The sequence below is a fragment of the Schistocerca gregaria genome, chromosome 7, assembly GCF_023897955.1.
Source record: "Schistocerca gregaria isolate iqSchGreg1 chromosome 7, iqSchGreg1.2, whole genome shotgun sequence".
Classification (NCBI taxonomy): Eukaryota; Metazoa; Arthropoda; class Insecta; order Orthoptera; family Acrididae; genus Schistocerca; species Schistocerca gregaria.
The window spans coordinates 186123860-186140356 of NC_064926.1; positions in this window are offsets into that span (position 1 = coordinate 186123860).

The window sequence follows — 16497 nt, forward strand, 5'->3', positions numbered from 1 at the left end:
TGTCATTATCATCATTTTATCATTATCGACGCGCAAGTCGCCGAAGTGGCGTTAAATAAAATGACTTGCACCAATGGCTGAATATCCTGAACGGAGTCTTCTGACCAATAAAGCCATACGCACAGTTCATTTCATTTAGCCTGATATGCGAGTGCGTCTGCGGGGAACAGCTAGTTATCCAGTAATTTCTGAAACTTGGGCCACATTGAAAATTATACCTGCGTCTGAAGGGAATGCTATGGAGTGTGGTACAGTAGTAACCTGACACGTAATTATCTGGTGTTGGGTGTTCGAAATGGGTGGGCATAGTACCTTTACGCATTTGTGGTTTAACCGGTAGCTCACAAAGATCAGATCTAGGTTATAATCTCTCTGCATTCTAGTACGAAGGCTAGTCATTTATTATTTCAAGATATACCGCTGTTATGATATTTCTCATGCTCAGGATGCCGCAAACTACTTTTACCTTTTAGTAAACTTATAAACTTACGACAATAAATGTTTTGTTGTGCGAATTCCGCTGACTGATTGCAGAAGATCGACCGTCTTCGTCCGATATCGGCCGTGGCCGGAATGCCCCCAAAGTCAGTGATACTGTGACACCAGCCTAATAGGCTACATATGATGCGAATCCTCCCCCCATGAACAATGGACCTTGCCGTTGGTGGAGAGGCTTGCGTGCCTCAGCGATACAGATGGCCGTACCGTAGGTACAATCCACAACGGAGGGGTATGTGTTAAGAGGCCAGACAAACGTGTGATTCTTGAAGAGGGGCAGCAGCCTTTTCAGTAGTTGCAAGGGCAACAGTCTGGATGATTGACTCATCGGGGCTTGTAACAATAACCAAAACAGCCTTGCTGTGCTGGTACTGCGAACGGCTGAAAGCAAGGGGAAACTACGGCCGTAATTTTTCCCGAGGGCATGCAGCTTTACTGTATGATTAAATGATGATGGTGTCCTCTTGGGTAAAATATTCTGGAGGTAAAATAGTTCCCCATTCGGATCTCCGGGCGGGGACTACTCAAGAGGATGTCGTTATCAGGAGAAAGAAAGCTGGCGTTCTGCGGATCAGAGCGTGGAATGTCAGATCCCTTAATCGGGCAGGTGGGTTAGAACATTTAAAAAGGGAAATGGATAGGTTAAAGTTAGATATAGTGGGAATTAGTGAAATTCGGTGGCAGAAGGAAAAAGACTTCTGGTCAGGTGCCTACGGGGTTATAAACACAAAATCAAATAGGGGTAATGCAGGAGTTGGTTTAATAATGAATAGGAAAATACGAATGCTGGTAAGCTACTACAAACAGCATAGTGAACGCATTATTGTTTACAAGATAGATACGAAGACCACACCTACTACAGTAGTACAAGTTTATATGCCAACTAGCTCTGCAGATGACGAAGAAACTGAAGAAATGTATGATGAGATAAAAGAAATTATTCAGGTAGTGAAGGGAGACGAAAATTTAGTAGTCATGGGTGACTGGAATTCCGTAGTAGGAAGAGGGATAGAAGGAAACATAGTAGGTGAATATGAATTGGGGCTAAGAAATGAAAGAGGAAGCCGCCTGGTACGATTTTGCACAGAGCATAACTCAATCATAGCTAACACTTGGTTCAAGAATCATAAAAGAAGGCTGTATACATGGAAGAAGCCTGGAGATACTGACAGGTTTCAGATAGATTATATAATGCTAAGACAGAGATTTAGGAACCAGGTTTTAAATTGTAACACATCTCCAGGGGCAGATGTGGACCCTGACCACAATCTATTGGTTATGACCTGTAGATTAAAACTGAAGAAACTAAAAAAGGTGGGAATTTAAGGAGATGGGACCTGGATAAACTGAAAGAACCAGATGTTGTACAGAGTTTCAGGGAGAGCATAAGGGAACAATTGACGGGAATGGGGGAAAAAATACAGTAGAAGAAGAATTTGTAGCTTTGAGGGATGAAGTAGTGAAGGCAACAGAGGATCAAGTAGGTAAAAAGACGAGGGCTAGTAGAAATCCTTGGGTAACAGAAGAAATATTGAATTTAATTGTTGAAAGGATAAAATAAAAAACTACAGTAAATGAAGCAGGCAAAAAGGAATACAAACGTCTCAAAAATGAGATCGATAGGAAGTTCAAAATAAGCAGGGATGGATAAAGGACAAATGTAAGGATGTAGAGGCTTACCTCACTAGGGGTAAGATAGATACTGCCTACAGGAAAATTAAAGAGACCTTTGGAGATAAGAGAACCACTTGTATGAACATCAAGAGCTCAGATGGAAACCCAGTTGTAAGCAAAGAAGGAAAAGCAGAGAGGGGGAAGGAGTATATAGAGGGTCTATACAAGGGCGATGTACTTGAGGACAATATTATGGAAATGTAAGAGGAAGTAGATGAAGATGAAATGGGATATACGATACTGCGTGAAGAGTTTGACAGAGCACTGAAAGACCTGAGTCGAAACAAGGCCCCCAGAGTAGACAACATTCCATTGAAACTACTGACGGCCTTGGGAGAGCCAGTCCTGACAAGACTCTACCATCTGGTGAGCAAGATGTATGAGACAGGCGAAATACCCTCAGACATCAAGAAGAATATAATAATTCCAATCCCAAAGAAAGCAGGTGCTGACAGATGTGAAAATTACCGAACTATCAGTTTAATAAGTCACAGCTGCAAAATACTAAAGCGAATTCTTTACAGACGAATGGAAAAACTAGTAGAAGCCGACCTCGGGGAAGATCAGTTTGGATTCCGTAGAAATGTTGGAACACGTGAGGCAATACTGACCCTACGACTTATCTTAGAAGCTAGATTAAGGAAGGGCAAACCTACGTTTCTAGCATTTGTAGACTTAGAGAAAGCTTTTGACAATGTTGATTGGAAGACCCTCTTCAAAATTCTGAAGGTGGCATGGGTAAAAGACAGGGAGAGAAAGGCTATTTACAATTTGTACCGAAACCAGATGACAGTTATAAGAGTCGATGGAAATGAAAGGGAAGCAGTAGCTGGGAAAGGTATAAGACAGAGTTGTAGTCTCTCCCCGATGTTATTCAATCTGTATATTGAGCAAGCAGTGAAGGAAACAAAAGAAAAATTCGGAGCAGGTATTAAAATCCATGGAGAAGAAATAAAGACTTTGAGGTTCGCCGATGACATCGTAATTCTGTCAGGGACAGCAAAGGAGTTGGAAGAGCAGTTGAACGGATTGGGTAGTGTCTTGAAAGGAGGATATAAGATGAACATCAACAAAAGCAAAACGAGGATAATGGAATGTAGTCGAATTAAGTCAGGTGATGCTTAGGGAATTATATTAGGAATGAGACACTTAAAGTAGTAAAGGAGTTTTGATATTTGGGGAGCAAAATAACTGATGATGGTCGAAGTAGAGAGGATTTAAGATGGAGACTGGCAATGGGAAAGAAAGCGTTTCTGAAGAATTGAAATTTGTTAAGATAGAGTATAGATTTAAGTGTCAGGAAATCATTTCTGAATGTATTTGTATGGAGTGTAGCCATGTATGGAAGTGATACATGGACGATAAATAGTTTGGACAAGAAGAGAATAGAAGCTTTCGAAATGTGGTGCTACAGAAGAATGCTGAAGATTAGATGGGTAGATCACATAACTAATGAGGAAGTATTGAACAGGATTGGGGAGAAGAGACGTTTGTGGCACAACTTCACCAGAAGAAGGGATCGGTTGGTAGGACATGTTCTGAGGCATTAAGGGATCGCCAATTTAGTATTGGAGGGCAGCATGGAGGGTAAAAATCGTAGAGGGAGACCAAGAGATGAATACACTAAGCAGATTCAGAAGGATGTAGATTGCAGTAGGTACTGGGAGATGATGAAGCTTGCACAGGATAGAGTAGCATGGAGAGCTACTTCAAACCAGCTTCAGGACTGAAGACCACAACAACAACAACAACAACAACAACAACAACAACAACAATATGATGAGAATAAATTTCAGATGTTAATGCAGGTGATACCTTAACTACATAGTTGCCATAATTCTAACGTAACTGTTCTCTGCCCTCAAAGAATTAACAGACAAAACGAACCTATAGAGATCTTAACCCCCCTCCCCCACACACCACAAAGAAAATCCTTAAACCTACAATCTGTCTCTCTCTCCCTCTCTTTCTCTCTCTGTCTCCCCCTTTTACATACATACACACACACACACACACACACACACACACACACACACTAAAAAAAAATCAGAGTCACCTCTGAAAGGTTCAAAACAACAGCCATGAACACCTTCAACTGTTCCACTGTCAGCCATCTTGTTTTTACACCTCTACTGCCAGCCATGTTTTGTTTTTACAGCTGATAAACAGTGAAACAGTGAGTGACAGTGACAGTAGCAGTGGCAACTCAATATTCAGTGTTTGACAGTGATGAAGACAAAAAAAAGAGTAAGTGAAACACTATGTAAATAGACATACACACACACACACACACACACACACACACACACACACACATAGAATTAAATAATTTCAGGCATAGTAATAACATAGTTCTTCAAATCGTAACTTTGGCTTAAACAATTTATCTACTTTAAGGTATAAGTGGTTGCAGTGACAAACTGCGGAACATACGGTCACTGTAGAAACACAACACGTCAGAAAAACCACACCATGTGGTAAAAAGGTATGAATTTTCATAATTTAGGTGTTTTTTCAAATATCTGTAATTACATTTTTTTAAAACTAATAGCTACATGTATACAAAGCAACAAAGAACGTTCTTTATCTTTAACAGATGGAAAATAAAAGCCCACTGAGGATGCTGCAACTACAGTGAAACATGTTTGGGTTATAAAACAAAACTGTGTTTTGCTAAAGGCGGACCCTATCCAAAAACTTATGTATTACTAACAGAGATTGTTTGGTAAAACAAAGCACTTGGATTCACGAGGACGGTGGTTGCACTATTCCGAAATAGACTTTTTATGATTTCCCTACATCAATTGAGATTAATACTGAGATAATTTGTGAGATGCTCCCTCCTTCACTTTACCAAACCTCTTCAAGTGTGTCAATTTACTTTGTGAGTCCGTAGAAGTTGGAATAAGAATCGTACAGTGTGACTGGCTATGCTTTTCCTTTCGAGTTTTACAGAGATTAAGACGATTCGTCCTTGGATTATCTTAACGAGTCGTCGCGTAGGATTTCTTCCTATCCGTTCTGCCGCAAAGCTCTCGTAGCACGTCCCTCGCAGAGATAGCATCAGTGTCATTGGATTCTGTGGAAAGCGCAGTTCTGTATCCTGTAATTCTAAGTGATGATGTGGGGACCTATACTAATTGAAATAATTTTCGTAGACGTCTTTACTACATGTTTATTTACGAAAACACCTTAATGTGATACTAATGAAATAAAACATCCGTTATTAACCCTAGAAATTACTTGAGAGCACACGCTTACCGCAGAACTAGTTCGGAAGGCATTCTATGGACGACCAAGGGCTATGGCGCTCAGTCTAAGTGTCGTACCCAAAATCGTGAAACATCGTAGCTCTTTGTACAACTTCGTTATCTTAATCATTGTTCATTTATTTTGAAACGATGTTTTCTTGCGTCGTAATACTTTTTGTAAGATGGAGCTTATGACCAGCAGCCTTTGAGCCGTGGTAAAAATTGCTGTTTTGAAGAGCACGCCGCAGCGCGTTGTGTGACGCAGGCGCCCTCCGTTTCTGGTGGTGGCGCCGCTGTGTCAATCACAGCTTTGGTGCCTCCCTCTGGTGGGAATGGGTGAAGGTTGCCTGGTCACGTGCATTTAAGGGGCGCTATGAGTTCGCCAGTTGGTCAGTCTGGGTGAGTCTGGAGTTAGCCTGGGGTCAGTCTCTTGTCCCCAGCTTGCTAGTCTGTCTCTCGTTCGAATTTGTGGGGCAGTTAGTGTCTCTCTGTCATCCGGAGTGTTAGTATGTCTTTCGTTCGGATCAATCTTTAAAGCCGGATAAATGAGAGTCTTTCCACTCCGCCAGTAAGAGAACTCAGCGAGTGGTCGCCCGGTTGGGGCTTAGTTCCTGCATCTTAGACTGCGCGTTAGGCCGCCAGTCTGCTCGAGTTGCTCAGGCAATGATCATCGGTTGGTCGGTCGCGTCCTGGGACACAAGATGACTCGTCCGCCTTGAGCGACGGCGCATGTTAGGTCGCCACGTTGAGTCCAGTGGGCCGCGTCGTATAGCGAGTAGTAGTGGCTTCGCGGCCGACACAAGAGCAACAGGAGTCAATCCACGAGATCGGGCTGGCAGGTGCCTGTGTCTGTTTAAGCGGCTGGCAGCGGACGGTTTGGGAGAGCGATTTGGGGTGCTGCGCAAGGTCTTCTCCAGAAATCGCAGTTTCTTAGAAGTTAAGTGGTGATATGTTGTCTCATTTACTTGTTAAATTCTACTTGTTTTCTTGGTGATGTCACCAGCCGCTTTGTTTTGGGGTCATCCCACCAGTCTTCTCCGTTTGCTAACCCGCGGAAAGGTTGTTATTCATGTTTTGGAAGGTTCGTTTTTCCCTTGTGGAGTAGGGGTGGGTTAGAGCAACCTGCGGTTCGTATTGTTCAGTAATCTCCCTATCAATCTGCCGTACGTCAATAGCTGCATCTGTCATGTTTGTCGGATTCGGTGTGTTAACGAATTTATTGCTTGGAGTTTAACGGCTAATTCATGAAATATGTTTTTATCTTGCCTATCATCTTGACAGGCGGCATATGTGTATTGTAGAACATGTTAACTCGTTTGGCCAACGTTGTGAAATTTTATGTAAGATTGCATTTAATGGGCTTTTATTTAAATGGTCTCTTTAGTATATAAAGTTGCCACCCATCCACCGTAAGACTTTTCTTAGAAGTTAAAATCAAGTTGCACCTTCGCTGGCAAGTTAATCTTTTAATCTTAGTGTTTTGTACCATTTACATCTCTCCTACAGGGTGCGTAGTTTGTGTGCTTGTGTAAATTGTCAAAACTTTTACCTTAAGGTAATCTGGTGTGTTGCAGATTTGCACCAGTGTAGTTTTTCAGAGGTTGTTGCGAGCGGTCGTGACTATGGCCGTGTGAAAAGGGTTCTCTGCCCGAAAGGTCATACACTCAAAAATTTGTTTCTCTCTGCCTCTGAATAAATTGTAACTTGATATTTAGAGGGTTCTTTCTGCTCATAATTTTAAATGTGTCTTAAAAAAAAGGATTTTAGGAATAAAATTCCCATTTGTTAAAAGCAATTTGACTTTGATTTCATCAGTTACTTCCTGGCAACTACTTCCACGCTCACATAATGTGATTAAATGTGTTAATGTTCTTGATGAATCGCTAGTAAATAAAATAAATATTTAAGAATATTCTTTGAAGTTAAATGCACGGTTCAGACTTCTCCTAATATCTGTAGTAGAATAGGTGGCTTATATTAACAAATATTTGTAAAACATTATCGCTTCCTTCAGTCCAGAGTGGCCGCAGGTTCCTTGTACATCATGCGCTGATATAACTGTTCTCACAGGTAACTACAGCGCCTCACCTCACCGTCCATTGACAAAGCCAGATGGTCCTGCAATCTCCCTCCCTGCCATGCATTCTGCAGTACTGCGTGACGTCATTGAATGCTACTGACCTATTCAGACACGATATAAAACATAAATCTGGAAGATGAAGAAATAAAATGTGGTCTGAAAATAACGGAACCCTACAAGTTCCATTGAAACGGCACAACCGGCTTCCATCACAATCTTTCCCCAATCCAAGGTTGTCCTCCGTCAATAGTGACCTTGTTGTCATTGAATGTAATAATATCAGGTACTAGTGCGGTTGAACACTGTCCTACGCCCAGTTTAAAAAGTCAAGGTTCTAAATCACATAGAGAAAAGTGTAGACTAGAAGGTGCCGATATCAGTGAAGATCAGTTTGGCTTCTGGAGAAATGTCGGAGCATGCGATGCAATACTGACCCTAGGAAGGCAAACTTACGTTTGTGGCACGTGTAAATTTAGAGAAAGCTCTTGACAGTATTACCTGACATACACTTTTTGAATTTACAGAGGTAATGGGGAAGGGAAGTAGCGATTTTTTGACAAATGCACTGAAAGCAAGCTGCGGTTTTTAGAGTCGAAGGGAACGAAAGGGAAACAGTGATTGGGAAGGAAGTTTGAGGGGCTTGTAGTTTATCCCCGAAGTTATTCAATGCGTATGCTCACCATGTAGTAGGGAAAAATGGTTCAAATGGCTCTGAGCACTATGGAACTTAACATCTAAGGTAACCAGTCCCCAATAACTTAGAACTACTTAAACCTAACTAACCTAAGGACATCACACACATCCTTGCCCGAGGCAGGATTCGAACCTGTGACTGTAGCAGTCGCGCGGTTCCAGACTGGTAGCCTAGAACCGCTCGACCACACAGCCGAAGGGAAACCAAGGAGAAAGTTGGAAAGCAAATTAAAGTTCGGAGAGAAAATGACATATCTTTGAGGTTTGCCAATGACTTTGTAACTATATCAGAGACAAGAATGAACTAGGAAGAGCAGCTGAATGAAATGTATGCCATAAAAAGAGAGAAATCCTGCGATGCTGAGGTAATCAGATTATAGAATGAGACATTAAAAATAGATCAGTTTTTCTATTTGGGAAGGAAAATAACTGACGATGAGCGGAGTGTGAGAAGCTTTCAGTAAGAAATACAGTACAATTTTTCATCGGGTAGTTTCGATTGAAAAGATACGGAATTTGTTGTGGGACGTCGTGGAGTGTTCCCTCTACAGCCCGTATAGTGTCATGAAGTTCAGGAAGGTGGCGGTGCTATGAGTAGCCTTCAAAAAGGCGTCTCTGACGGAGGTTCGTTCCAAGCAGAGAGCTGTCGTTGAGGTTCTTTTGGCGGGAAACCAGAGAACCGCATATATTCACTGGCGCTTGCGCAATGTCTATGGAGACCTGGAAATAAATAAAAGCACGGTGAATCGTTGAGCGAGGGGTCTGCCACCGTCACAGTTGCGCGAACCTATATGCTCTCCCTCGTGCCGGCCAGACCGACACAGCTGTCACTCCTGCGACCTTGGGACGTGCGGACATTCTTTTTCGAGGTGCACGAGATCACAGACACACACCTTATTGCATAACCAGACGCCTGTGTCGGCAGTACTGACCAACTCGCCCACCAATTGCGTGTGCTCAAAGTAGCGTGTCCGCTGGGTTTTCTCCAACATCGTCGCAGGCGAAGAAATATGGGTTCATCAGTTCGAATGGAGTGGTGCCACACCACCTCTCCCCTGAAGAAAAAGTTCGAGGCCGGACGCTCAGCAGGTATAAAGTTGTGGCGACTGTCTTCTGGGACTCTGAAGAGATTATTCCGTTTGTAGTCCTCCCCCATTCTGCAACATCAACTATGGAGCGTATTATACTAACCTCAGAAACTGAAGAACTCACTTCAGAGTGTCTGTTGTGACAAAAATGCAAACGAGCTTCTCCGTCTCCATGACAACACAAGGCTTCACACGTCGGCGCACCCGAGAGGACGTCCAAAATATTCACCCAACAGCGCGGATCTCGCACCTTCCCGTCCAATAAAGGATGGGAAAGTTACTGATGCTGCAAGACATTGGTTCCGACTTCGGTCAGTAATTACGATGCGGGCACACAGGCCATCCTACTAAAGTGGCGTAAGGCCGTCGCAATGAACGAAGATTATGTTAAAAAAATGGTGTTATGTAGCCAAAAAAATGAGAAATAATATGCTATATTGGAATTCTGAATAAAACCAACCTACTTTCGGAACAAAAAAAAATGTTGCGTTACTTGTTGAACGCCCCTTGTAGAAAGGTTTTAAATAGCCGAGTGCCTAGAGTCAGAAAAAGAGGAATTAGGTAACAAGTAATGTAAAGTGTATACCAGTTACGTTCGGAGTATGCTGATGCATTAGCTCCATACTTAACTATCATATACAACCGTTCGCTCGACGAAAGATCCGTACCCAAAGACTGGAAAGTTGCACAGGTCACAAGAAAGGTAGTAGGCGTAATAAATTACAGGCCCAAATCTTTAACGTCGATATGCAACAGGATTTTAAAACATATATTGTGTTCGTCCATTGTGAACTACCTCGAAGAAAACGGTCAATTGACACAAAGTCAACATGGGTTTAGAAAACATCGTTCCTGTGAAACACAGCTAGCTCTTTAGTCACATGAAGTGTTGAGTGTTATTGACAAGGGATCTCAGATCGAGTCCGTATTTCTGGATTTCTGGAAGGTTTTTGACACTGTACCACACAAGCGGCTCGTAGTAAAATCACGTGCTTATGGAGTATCGTCTCAGTTATGTGACTAGAATTGTTATTTCGTGTCAGAGAGGTCACAGTTCGTAATAACTGACAGAAAGTCATCGAGTAAAACAGAAGTGATTTCTGGCGTTCCCCAGGGTAGTGTTATAGGCCCTTTACTGTTCCTAATCTTTGTAAACGATTTTGGAGACAATATGACCAGCCGTCTTCGGTTGGTTGCGAATGAAGCTGTCGTTTATCGACTAACAGAGTCATCAGAAGATCAAAACAAACTGCAAAACGATTTAGAAAAGTGGAGGTTGACTCTAAATGACGAAAAGTGTGAGGTTATCCACATGAATGCTAAAAGGAACTCGTTAAACTTCGGTTACACGATAAATCAGTCTAATCTAAAAGCCTTAAATTAAAATAAATACCTAGATATTACAAACAACTTAAATTGGAAGGAACACATAGAAAGTGTTGTGGCGAAGGCTAACCAAAGACTTCCTTTTATTGGCAAGACACTTAGAAAATGTAACAGACCTACTAAGGAGACACTACGCTTGTCCGTCCTCTTTCAGTATACTGCTGCGCGGTGTGGGATCCTTAGCAGATAGGACTGACGGAGTACATCGAAAAAGTTCAAAGAAAGGCAGCACGTTTTGTATTATCGCGAAATATGGGAGAGAGGGTTACAGAAATGATACGGGATTTGGGCTGGAAATCATTAAAAGAAAGGCGTTTTATCGTTGCTACAGAATCTTCTAACGAAATTCCAATCATCAACTTTCTCCTCCGATTGCGAAAATGTTTTGTTGACACCGACCTACATAGGGACGAACGATCACCACGATAAAATAAGGGAAATCAGAGCTTGTACGGAAAGATATAGGTGTTCGTTCTTTCCCCGCGCTATACGTGATAGGAATAATAGAGAATTGTGAAGGTGGTTCGACAAATCCTTTGCCACCTTGAATGTGATTTGCAGAGTATCCATGTAGATGTAGATGTAAAGCGAAAAGTGAGTAAGTATTTTCTGGAGGAACGTTATTCATCTGGAGTGCAGAGGCGCACGGAAGTGAAACATGAACGGTAAGCATTTCAATGAAGAAAAGAATAGAAGCTTTTGAAATGTGGTGCTGAAGAAGAATGCTGAAGATAAAGTGAGTACAGGGAGTTAGCAATGATCAGATACTGTTTCGAATTGGTGAAAAAAGAAATTTGTGGCTCGATCTGACTGAAAGAAGGGATCGCCTGATAGGACACATCCAGAGACACCATGGCATCTTAAGATTAGTAGTGCAGGAAGGTTTGGTAAGTAAACGTTGTTGAGGGAAACCAAGGCATAAATACAGCAAGCTGATTCAAAAGGTTGTAGGTTATAGCATTTATTCAGAGATGAGGAGGTTTGCAAATTATAAACAAACTTGTAGAGCGCCATCAAACGAGATTTCAAGTTAAGGCCAAAACATAAATGTAGATGAGACGGTAAACCCTAATCTCCATTCGTTCCAACAGTACTACATGGCTCGAGAAAAGATTCACGGCAAGCATAAGTAATGTCTACGAATAAAAAATTCTTTAGTTAAGCAACAGAAATCTCGAAAAAAAAATCTCTGTTGAAAGCTGCATTCGCAGGACATCGTTTTGCGGCTGTAAATGTGAACGGGAGGCAAAAGTGAACTACAAACTCACTTTATATTATATTTATTGGTCTTCGAAGTTTATCTTTATTTTGGCACCAGTTACTTATTCTCAATAAATTCTGTTTGAGATTGCATTTTCCTTTTTTATTTCATGTTATTTGTTATTAAGGGATTAGCAGAATACGGGACCACGAAGAAAAAGTGTTTGGCACATTTGGTGCCATAAATACAATGATAGCTTCTGTCGATATATTGACATAAATCATTCCACCAGTTTCGACATTTCCAGTAATGTGAATTTACTGTTATCTCTTTAGAAGACGCAATCCCCTGCCGTGAATAATTAGTGCACATTCTGGTGATATAGGTAATTTAAAATTAATTAATTTTTTCTTATATGGTGGTTATTTGACCCACTGCAAATCCGCCTGGATGGTGATACCATCCAAACCTAACATCCTTTAACAAGTGTCTCCAACACCATAAATGAATTTATTAAACGAATTTAATTTCACTTTTGCCTGCCGTTCACATTTACAGCCGCGGACCGATGACCTCCGAATGCAGTTTTCAACAGATTTCTTTTCGAGATTTCTGTTGCTTAACTAAAGAATTTTTTATTCTTACACATTACTTATGCTTCTCTCATTCTTTGTTTTATGTTTACTCTGCTGCTTACATCTTGATTTACAAGCAATAGTACTAAACATCTCGGAACTCAAGGCCAAAGAGCTTGGAATGCTTGAAGATTGAAACTGATAATTAAATTCTCTCTCTAGTCTCCTAATGAAATACTTATTTCTTCACATCCATCTCGTGTTATTGTGTAAGTTTTCGGTTTCCTTTGATGCCAAATTTTGGATAGACCTATCTTTTTTAAAAAAGCTTGTTGATTTAGCCCTAGATAAGAACAACCAACAAGCATCCTAACATTCCAAAATGAGACCTTTTTTGCGTGCTATAGAAGCCACCGCACCTCATCTGTATCTTATTCATTGCGTTTTTCAGGCTGTTGGGTGGAGAGACACCGGTACTAGTAGCCTAGGGCAAAGGTCACCTGCACTGATGAGTGTTCTCTCACGTACGTCAGAAGCCACAAGGGACTATGCACCGCACTTGCCAACATTGCACCGTTCAGGGAGGTGATGGACGTATTCTCTGGCCACAGAGGTTTATCTGGGTCTGCGAGAATCCCCTGACGAGTCTGACATTGCGTCTACCAGACGAATGGTACACAAACTTACTGTCCGGTGTTCTGCATCGGTTTGTTTACTCCCTGCGCCAAGCAGGCGACATGTGTCTTCTACACGACAAGGCGCAACCAGCGCGCAACAGAATTACGTAGTAACATTGTGTGGAACATTCCACAGACTCGCATGGACTTCGTGGTCTCTCAGATCACTCATTTTGATCACCTCTGGAGCGAAACTTGCTCATCTACTTCCCAGCACCGGCTAATCATGTTTGTGGGTGGCAGTGTAGAGCTCTTGGACAGCAAGGACAGCAATCTAACAGTTTCGTTGTGTAGCAGTGTCAATGCCAAAATATGTCATCATTATCGTCAGGACAAAATGTTATGCTACACACTGCTACGTAAGTATCGAATTGTATGTTCATGCGCATATAAAAGGAATATTAGTTACAACTTATTTAACATATTAGGCCATCATGCGAAACGGCAATATATCAGCCTCGGCAGTTTCCTTAATTCCAGTTGCCGAAACAGCAGCCAAGAGTACTCATTTCTACTCTAGTACTGCCGCAGAATGTGTTTGAAAGACAGTGTTCAGGTTCAGCCGTGACATGTTTCCTCTCTCCGCTTTTTCTGAAGTAGTAAAACTCTTCAGAGAGACGATTCATTTCAGTTAATTGCCGGCCGCGGTGGTCTAGCGGTTCTAGGCGCGCAGTCCGGAACCGCGCGACTGCTACGGTCGCAGGTTCGAATCCTGCCTCGGGCATGGATGTGTGTGATGTCCTTAGGTTAGTTAGGTTTAATTAGTTCTAAGTTCTAGGCGACTGATGACCTGAGAAGTTAAGTCGCATAGTGCTCAGAGCCATTTGAACCATTTGAACCTTTTCAGTTAATTAAATTAAATGACATGTGCGAAAGGAAGTACATATGTCCAGTACAGAGTGCCGAATGAGAATATTAATCCTTTTTTCTGCCACCATCGGTTAAAACAGTACTTGGGGCCTGTGTCTGATCACTGAAGATCGATGTCATTGACTGGAGACAAGTGACCGAATTATTTTCAGCATAGCTTGCGCGAGAATTACTGCTACATACTTTAATAACCGATGATGTCTCACAAGGCCGCTTTGTAGCTAGTTCAGAAGCAAATTAATGATAGAATATGGTTGGTTTTCGGTCACTTCATCTTCCAACAATTCGCTTCTCTTTTTCAGCTGCTGATTATTCTGAAAAAGAGTGAATAAACTCATGTACCGTAGACATGTCAAAATTCTAGAAAAGTAAGTTATTCTATAAGTGACAAAAATACTTAAATGATATAAAGAAGTTTAACGTTAAGGAAAGCCAGTGAAAAATATATATACGAACAGAAACTTCCAGAATAACTCATCTCCGCCCTGCAGAAGATGGGAGACAAGATGAAAGTGATCCAGCATTCAGAAATAATCGAAATCGCTTCACATTTTCTTGTTTTAGCAAACGAAATCCATATATCTCTTAATATTTGGAAAGCCCTGATTTGAGATACAGACCGCTGGAATCTTTCATATCTTCCTCTTAGAATATCGAATGAAATTTGTGTTTACGTAGTTAAAGAAGTAAAGTGTACGTTATAGAGCTAGGTTCTGCCCTTAACATCAACAAGAAATCAATTATATTTTTTAAAGAAACATCTCGAACGATGCCTCCATATTTGGACCCCTCTATACGTCTTAAGCATACAGAGACGATACTGATAATGTCTCGTGTTGTATTCACAAAATGCAATTTACGTATAAGACTTAAGTGTGACAGAAAGACGGACCCCTAAGTAAATGCTGTTATGAGGTGAGTTGCTTGCACACAGTAAGATTCACCACAAGGACCAAATGAGGTTACACAAGAGTACAGGCAGAAATAGATGGTAACAATTTACAATGCTTTATATAATGAAATGTTTGTAGTAATTGCATGGAGTAAGATTATACATAGCAGTATAGTTCAGTGTCCACCAGGACCGATGTCTATTCAAACATAGGCATAGTTCTACATCCAGTGCACGACGATTAGCTTCACTTGCACTTGAGCGCGATTCGAAGCAACAGAGACTCCGTGTTCTTTTTCTCAGCTCCTGCTTAACGTCCTTCTGTTTCATGATCACAGAGGGGTGCGGCGTTGGCACATACGAGAATAAAATGAGAAAATGTCTCTCTAAGATACCCTGGTCTGGCAAAACGCTCTGTATCACCCACCCTCATTTATTAATTTAAAAATATATGTTTGTAGAGAAAACTTTGGAAACACTCCTTGGGGCAGGCAACTGACCTCTAGATGTATCTAGTGGTTGCCTATCTACAGGCACCTTGGGCTACATTGCAGGCTTTCTCTGTAAAAGTATATTTTTAATATTCTTAGTAAATGTTGGTGGGCGCCACCAAGGGTCTTGCCGGACTGGGGGATATTAGAGGCACCCTTTGCCATTTTATTTGCGAAAGTGTCAACGTCACACCCATCTGTAATCACGTCCCAGGAGAGTGTGAGATACAACCACTGAAAAAGCGTAAGGATCCTTTGCTGCTTCAGATCATCAGATTTCGTCAAATGGTTTTGAACATTCCCTAGTAGTTCCACCCTGTACACAAGGGCAAAATATGTGAGAGTCAATGTCCCTGGGAGAGGTGTGGTTCCATTGATGTAAGTTACCCCTTGAGACTTTTTCGTTTCGATTCTGAGCAGCGACTTGTCTGAAAAGTTTTCCATGGCCACCCATAAGGAGCCCATATGACTTCAACGCTTGATTTCGTGGTTTGAATCTGTATCGCACAGGTGTCAAAAAAAGGGGATGTCATGTGTGTAAGAGAGGCTATTACATCGTGTGACACGCCCATGGTGTCGTAAGGCACTGTCAGTGTGACATCATTAAACCACTTTACAGGTCACATGAACGTCTGAGCTCTGGCCTTTTTTTCGCGTGTGTCAACATCCTGCTGAGTGGAGTTTTCGTCGCCGGCCGTAGTGGCCGAGGTTAGTTAGGTTTAAGTAGTTCTATGTTCTAGGAGACTGCTGACCACAGCAGTTAAGTCCCATAGTGCTCAGAGCCATTTGAACCATTTTGAAGTTTTCTTCGAGCCCGAGGGTGATGTCGTAAGTCGCCACGCGTTTGCATCATTACAGGGGAATGTTGTAGATACTTTTGTGGCAAATTTCAAACTTATGTGTAAGAATGGGAGACAACGAGTGTGCTCCGAAGAAGTGATCCTTTAATTCTTTTGCACAGTGTCCATCGAGATACATTTATATGGGGTAAACATGAACTCCGTGGACAAAATTTGAAAATTTGTTCAGAAAAATTTTATGATTATTTTGTGGCAAGGGATCGATGGTCTCCGGTGGCTCGTTACAGAGAAAATGATGTGACTGTGACTTGTCAGGTTTGT